Source organism: Kogia breviceps, chromosome 2 (assembly GCF_026419965.1).
Source record: "Kogia breviceps isolate mKogBre1 chromosome 2, mKogBre1 haplotype 1, whole genome shotgun sequence".
Taxonomy (NCBI): domain Eukaryota; kingdom Metazoa; phylum Chordata; class Mammalia; order Artiodactyla; family Physeteridae; genus Kogia; species Kogia breviceps.
This window is the reverse complement of record NC_081311.1, coordinates 318,175-324,900: the sequence shown is the minus strand read 5'-3', so window position 1 is coordinate 324,900 and position 6,726 is coordinate 318,175.

The window sequence follows — 6,726 nt, the reverse complement described above, 5'->3', positions numbered from 1 at the left end:
CAGGGCCCCCGGGCTGGACCTGGGGAGTGGGGACCCACCAGCCAGCTGTCCCCCTGTGGTGCCCGGTGCTTCCGTGCCCAGCCGAGGCCCCGCTCGGCCCATCTCGCCTGGCCTGCTCCCACTCTGGGCTCCAGTCTGGTGGGGGCAGCGGGTTCTGGCCTGCGACCGTCCCCGCCAAGCCCTGTGCACAGCTCTGCAGACATGGGTCGGGGCTGGTGGTTGTCAGTTTGAAGTTGTTCTTTGGAAGATTACTTGTCTCCTCTTTGTCTGTTGTGGTTCCACTAAGATGTCAGGGGAAGGTACTCATCGCCCTACCTGCTCATTGTTGAATGTTTTGAATCTGGGTTTTATCTCTTCAGATATTGTCTTTACTCCAATCTCTGTTCCTTCTCCTTCTAAAACCCCAACCAAATGTACGTCAGACACCCTCCCTCTGTCTTCTAACAGCTCTTCCGTATTTCCCGTGTTCCTTATCTGTCTTTGTTACATTTGGATAATTTCTTAAGATCCACTTTTCAATTCACTAATTTTCTGATCAGCTGTATCAAATGTGCTGTTGAACTCATTCAGTGTTTAATTTCCATAGTTACGATTTTCAATTCTTTAAGTTCTATGTTGTTTTCCTAATTTGCTGGACTTCGTAGCTTTTGTTTATCAAATTTTCAACTCATTCTTTTCTTCTTTAACATGTTAAACTTATTGTACATTCTCTGATTGATAATATCAATGTTTGAAGACTCTGTGGGTCTGATTCTTCAGTCAATTTTTTCTGTTGACTCACTCATGGTGCCTTGTTTCCTGGTGAATTCTGTGATTTTTGGCTGTGAGTTTGTATTTCTTGGAACTTTACCTCTGGAGTTTCTCTGACATGTCTGGGTTCTTCCTGAAAGAATTAGTATTTGCTTCTGCCATGTGACTGGGGAGCTATGATCTAGGACCACTTTAACTTTAAAATAAATTATTAGAAAAAAAAGAGGGACTTCCCTGGTGGTCCAGTGGTAAAGAATCCCCCTTCCAATGCAGGGGATGTGGGTTCAATCCCTGGTCGGGGAACTAAGATCCCACATGCCACAGCTACTGAGCTTGTGCACCACAAACTACGGAGCCCACATGCCCTGGAGCCAATGCGCCTTAACTAGAGAGGAAAAAAAAAAAAAACCCACACCACAACTAGAGAAAAGCCTGCGCATCACAAGGAAGAGCCTGCACCTCAGCGAAAAGATCCCTCGTGCCTCAATGAAGATCCCACATTCCGCGACTAAGACCCGACACAGCCAAAAAGATAAAGAAAATAAAAAAGAAAATAAAATTTAAAATTTAAAAAAAAAAGGGCTACCCTTGTGGCACAGTGGTTAAAGTCCGCCTGCCAGTGCAGGGGACACGGGTTCGAGCCCTGGCCTGGGAAGATCCACATGCCGCGGTGCAACTAAGCCCATGTGCTGCAACTACTGAGCCTGAGCTCTAGAGCCCGGAAGCCACAGCTACTGAGCCAGCATGCCACAACTACTGAAGCCCGCGCGTCTAGAGCCCGTGCTCCGCAAACAGAGAAGCCACCACAATGAGCAGCCTGCGCACCACAACACACAGTAGCCCCCGCTCGCTGCAACTAGAGAAAGCCCACGCTCAGCAATGAAGACCCAACGCAGCCAAAAATAAGTAAATGAAATAAATTTATAAAATAAATAAATAAGTAAAAAATTATTAGGTATGAGTTTTCACCCCCAATTCACTTTTCCACAAATGCCTTTTCTGTGTTGTCTTTACACAACCTTAGCCAAAGCAGAACATCTGAGTAACAGAAACAGACCCCTCCTTTCACTTATAGCAAGAGAAATAGAAATAAAAATACACAGACCCTTTCTTACACATCCAGTTGACAAAACTCAAAGGTTTGATGGCACACCCTGTCGCAGGGGCTGGGGGGACACGCATCTCATACTCTCACACGTTGTCAGTGGGGTGCTGGATGCTGCAGCCACCTACGAAGTGGAGTTTACCAATGCCTAACAAAATCACTTCTGCACTTACCCTTTGACCTAGCAGTCCTACTTCTGGGGATATATCCTGAACTCACATTGGCAAAAACTCAAAATATCTACCCTAAAGGTATTTCACTATTAGTGAAATTTTTAATAGCCAATCACTGAGGATTAGTCAAATGTCCCAAGTACCAAATGATCTGAGCAGCGTTGAGAACTGAGCGTTTTTGGCTTTGGAAAAAGAAGATACAGGTTTAGGATCATTGAAGTTAATAAAAACCCCATAGTCCTGAATTTGAATTAGAACTATTGCTATAAACCCATAGTGTATATACCTATTTGTTAAATCAATAACTTTACTGAAAAGCCTGGACTAGTTTTTTGAAATCCAGGACGTTATTGAGGAATGCCAAGCCGGGAGTCAGGAGCCACCTTAAAAAGGTCCTGCTGGCCAAGAACAGCACAGCTTGCGTGGCACTGAGAACGATAACTGCAATTGAATGAAGCACATGAAATATATGTAAATCCGTGAGTTCATAATCATTCTTTAAAAACAAAACCTCATTGACTACCTTTGGGAGGATATCAGGAATTGACATCTTTTGAAAACTGGTAAATCAAGGGAAAGTCAAGGACTTCTACCCTTCCTGAAAGTACTACACCTCTGGGTAACGAGGTGCTGTTGTCAGTGTCTGCGGACATAACAAAAAGGGTGAGCCAGACACTGGCTGTTTCCTGATGGACGTTCACCACACAACCCATTACATAGTCTTGCCAAAACATCAAGGCAGAGTCTGAGGTCAGGGGTTGCATGGAGGTGGTTTATTTTGAGAGATGATCCCGAGGGACAGGAGTGGGGGGCTGGGTGGGTGAAACAAGGGAAGAGGGGAAGCCCACCCTAGGAGGGCATTATTGGAGTGGTCCCCACTGTGGGCAATTGAGGTTCCGTCCCACTGGAGACCCGAGAGCAGAGGATTCGTCCACTGGCGTCCCCACGGGCATGAACTCTCTCCCTCACGCTTCCAGGTCTGCGGCGTGAAGGGCCAGTGTGGTCAGAGAAGCTGCAGGGCGGGGAGCCTCAGAGCAGTGATGGGACTTGCTGTTGGCAGGCCCAGGCTTCTTGGGAGGAGTTGTTGCTCATCTCTCAGGTGGCCTGAGAGATGTGAGGCGGGCAGAGAGGCACCGGGGCCCTGGTCCAGCTTCCAGACACACAACACGTGAACTACACCCAGGATGCAGGGAGCAAGACGCAGACACCAAATCCCTAAGGCACACACTGGTCAACGGCAGTGTGTGGACCTTAGTGAGATCCACGTTCACATAAACAAACTGAAAAAACCAGACCCAGACTACCTGCGGGTTAACTTACATGAAGGCAGTGTGAGGCGCTCCACAACCCAGTCCCAGTGAAACTGGTGAAAACTATAACAACAAAAACAAAAAGACAACAATACCTGCAACCTCTGGGAATGGTCCTACAGGCAAACAGCAAATACAGGAGCATCTATCCCAGAAAATCTATGAAAATTTGGTAAGAAAGGAGAGTGGGGTATCTGACCCAAGACCACTCCCACCTCCCCACTCAACTCGGGGACGCAGGGACCCTGCGCCAGAGGCTGCAGTTGACAACACAAGATGTCCTGTCCCCTGGCTCCGCGTGGAAGGGCTTCCTTCCCTGAGCAGCAGGCCTAGGTGTTTCTATCTGCCCGGTGCCTGCTGCTGAGGCTAAGTGCGGGTGAGGCTGGTTGAGAGCAGGGGCTCCCTCCTGCCCAGCCCAGCTCTTGGAGTGGAGGCTCTACCTTGGCACCACTGAGGGTGCTGAGGCCCTGGTCACCTTCCCTGGCTGTGGGGCAGTGGTTCTCACCAGGAGAGGCGGCCGAGAGGACACCAGGCGGGCGCCCCTCCCGTGGAGCTCCTGCAGCAGGGGCATCACACAGAGAGAAGTCTGCCCTTGTCCTCCCCCCAGTTCCAGAGCCACGGCTCAGAGACTGGGGGGATGGGGGGTGTGATGGGCAAGTCGGAAAAACAGATCACTCCTAATTTCTTCCCAAAGGGACTGACTCTGTTTGCAACAGACTGTGGAGAAGTTCAAGCCCAAGTTCTCAAGAACAGTGAGGTAGTGGTGGGCACTCAGGAGGAGGGTCAAGATACAGGCTAAGTTGGAGGCTGGTTCACAGAAGGGAAACAAGTGATAAGAAAACCGGGGTGGGGTGGGGTGGAAAGACACATGAAACGCTGACTCAGAAAAGACTGTGTCAGAGAACTTGATTGGATTACTTTGTAGAGGAATTTATGCCCAGGGGATTGTTGAAAACAGTAGAGCAATCAGCTGGCAATTACTGGAGTTTAACAGCTGGGTGTGGTCCCAGGTGACTGTGGACTGCCCAGAGGTGCATCTCCCTCAGGACATCAGAGGCTTAACACTGTGGGCGTGGGCGTCGGGCAGCAGATAGTCTTCACGGAAATAACCCAGCCAGTCACCAAAACAATGAACAAGCAAATAATAATGAGCCCCAGAGGAGGGGGACCAGTACCCAGAGTTGCTACAACATACTAACTATAATGTCCAATCTCCAGCAAAAAATTATGAGGCATGCAAATAAACAGGAATGTATAACCCATATGTCTGCAAAAGTAAGCAACAGAAACTGCCTGTGAGCATTACAGGATGTCAAATCTATCAGAAAGGACTTCAAAGTAGCCATTATAAGCATGTTATAAACATGTTCACAGGACTAAAGGAAACTATGATTAAAGAATGAAAAGAAGGGTTGATGACAATGTCTCATCTAATAGAGACTATCGATAAAGAGATAGAAATTATGTTTTTAAAGAGAACAAATGGAAATTCTGGAGTTGAAAAGTACAAAAACTGAAAAATTCTAGAAGCTCACTAGAGGGACCCAACAGTAGAGCTGAACTAGCAGAAGAAAGAATAATGAGCTTGAAGATAGATTGATTGAGATTATGTAAGCCAAAAAACATCGAGAAAAAATAACGAAGAAACATGAGGAGAGCCTCAGTGAAACTTGAGATACCATTAAGAACACCAACAGGCATGTAATGGGAGTACCAGGGGGAGAAGACAGAGAAAAGAGCAAAAAAATTTGAAGAAATAATGGCTGAAAGCTTCCCAAATGTATTGAAAACCAAATAACCTATACATCCAGGAATCTCAATGAATTCCAAGTAGCATAAATGCAAAGGGAGTCCAGACACATTATAATAAAAATAGCAGCTGACTTCTCATCAGAAATAACAAACACCAGAAAGAAGTGAGATAACATATTCAAAGTGCTCTTATGCTATTAAAAAACTGTCAAGGGGACTTCCCGGGCAGTCCTGTGGTTAATACTCCACACTTGCAATGCAGGGACCATGGGTCATCCCTGGTTGGGGAACTAAGATCCCACGTGCCTTGAGGCGCAGCCAAACAAACAAACAAAAATTGTCAAGAATCCTACATCCAGTAACAGAATGAAAGTGGAGGCATCACCACATACCATACAGATATAGAAAAGACTATGAAGGAATATTATGAAACAATTGGTATCCCAACAAATTAGATAACTTAGATGAAATGGGCACATTTCTAGAAAGACACGGAATCATAAAACTGACTCGAGAAGAAACAGACAATCTGAATAGACCTATAACAGCTGAAAAGATTAAATTAGTTTAAAAAGTAAAAAAAAAAAAAAAACTACCCCTAAAGAAAAGTTTAGGACCAGATAGTTTCACCAATTCTACCAAATAGTTAAAGAAGAATTAATACAAATTTTTCAAAAACTTCCTAAAAACAGAAGAGGAGGAAGCACTTTCCAACTCCTTTATAGTCCAGTATTAGTGTGTTACCAGAACCAAAGACATCACAAGGAAGGCATAGTCCAATATCTCTTGTGACTATGATGAAAAATCCTCAACAAACTTTAGCAAACCAAATATAGCAACATATAAAAAGAATTATACACCATGGGACTTCCCTGGTGGTGCAGTGGTTAAGACTCCATGCTCTCAATGCAGGGGGCCCAGGTTCGATCCCTGGTCAGGGAACTAGATCCCACATGCTGCAACTAAGAGTTCACATGCCACAACTAAGGAGCCCATGTGCCAAAACTAAGGAGCCTGTGAGCCGCAACTAAGAGGAGCCTGCCTGCTGCAACTAAGACCTGGTGCAACCAAATAAATAAATAAATATTTTTTAAAAAAAGAATTAGACACCATGACTAAGTGGGATTTATCCCAGAATGCTACTAGGTTGGTTTAACATCAGAAAAACATTTAGTGTAATACATCATATCAATAGAATAAAAAACAAAAACCACATGATCATCTCAATTGATGCAGAAGAGTCATTTGACAAAATCCACCTAAGGATAGAAGGGAACTTCTTTAATCTGATAATGGCATCTATGGTAACCCCACAGCTCACATCATACTCAATGGTGAAAGACTGGATGCTTTCAGGAACAAGGCAAGGATACCTGTCTGGCCACTTCTATCCAACATTGTACTGGAGGTTTTCTGGCCAGAGTAATTAGGCAAAAAAGAAAAAGAAGAAAAGAAAGAGAGAGAAAGAGAGAAAGGAAGGAAGGAAGAAAGAAAGAAAGAAAGGAGGGAGGGGGAGGGAAGGAGGGAGGAAGGGAGGAAAGAAAGAAAGAAAGAAAGAAAAAAAGCATCCAGATTGTAAAGGAAGAAAGAAGTAAAACTATTTATATTCACAGATGACATGATATTGTATGTAGAA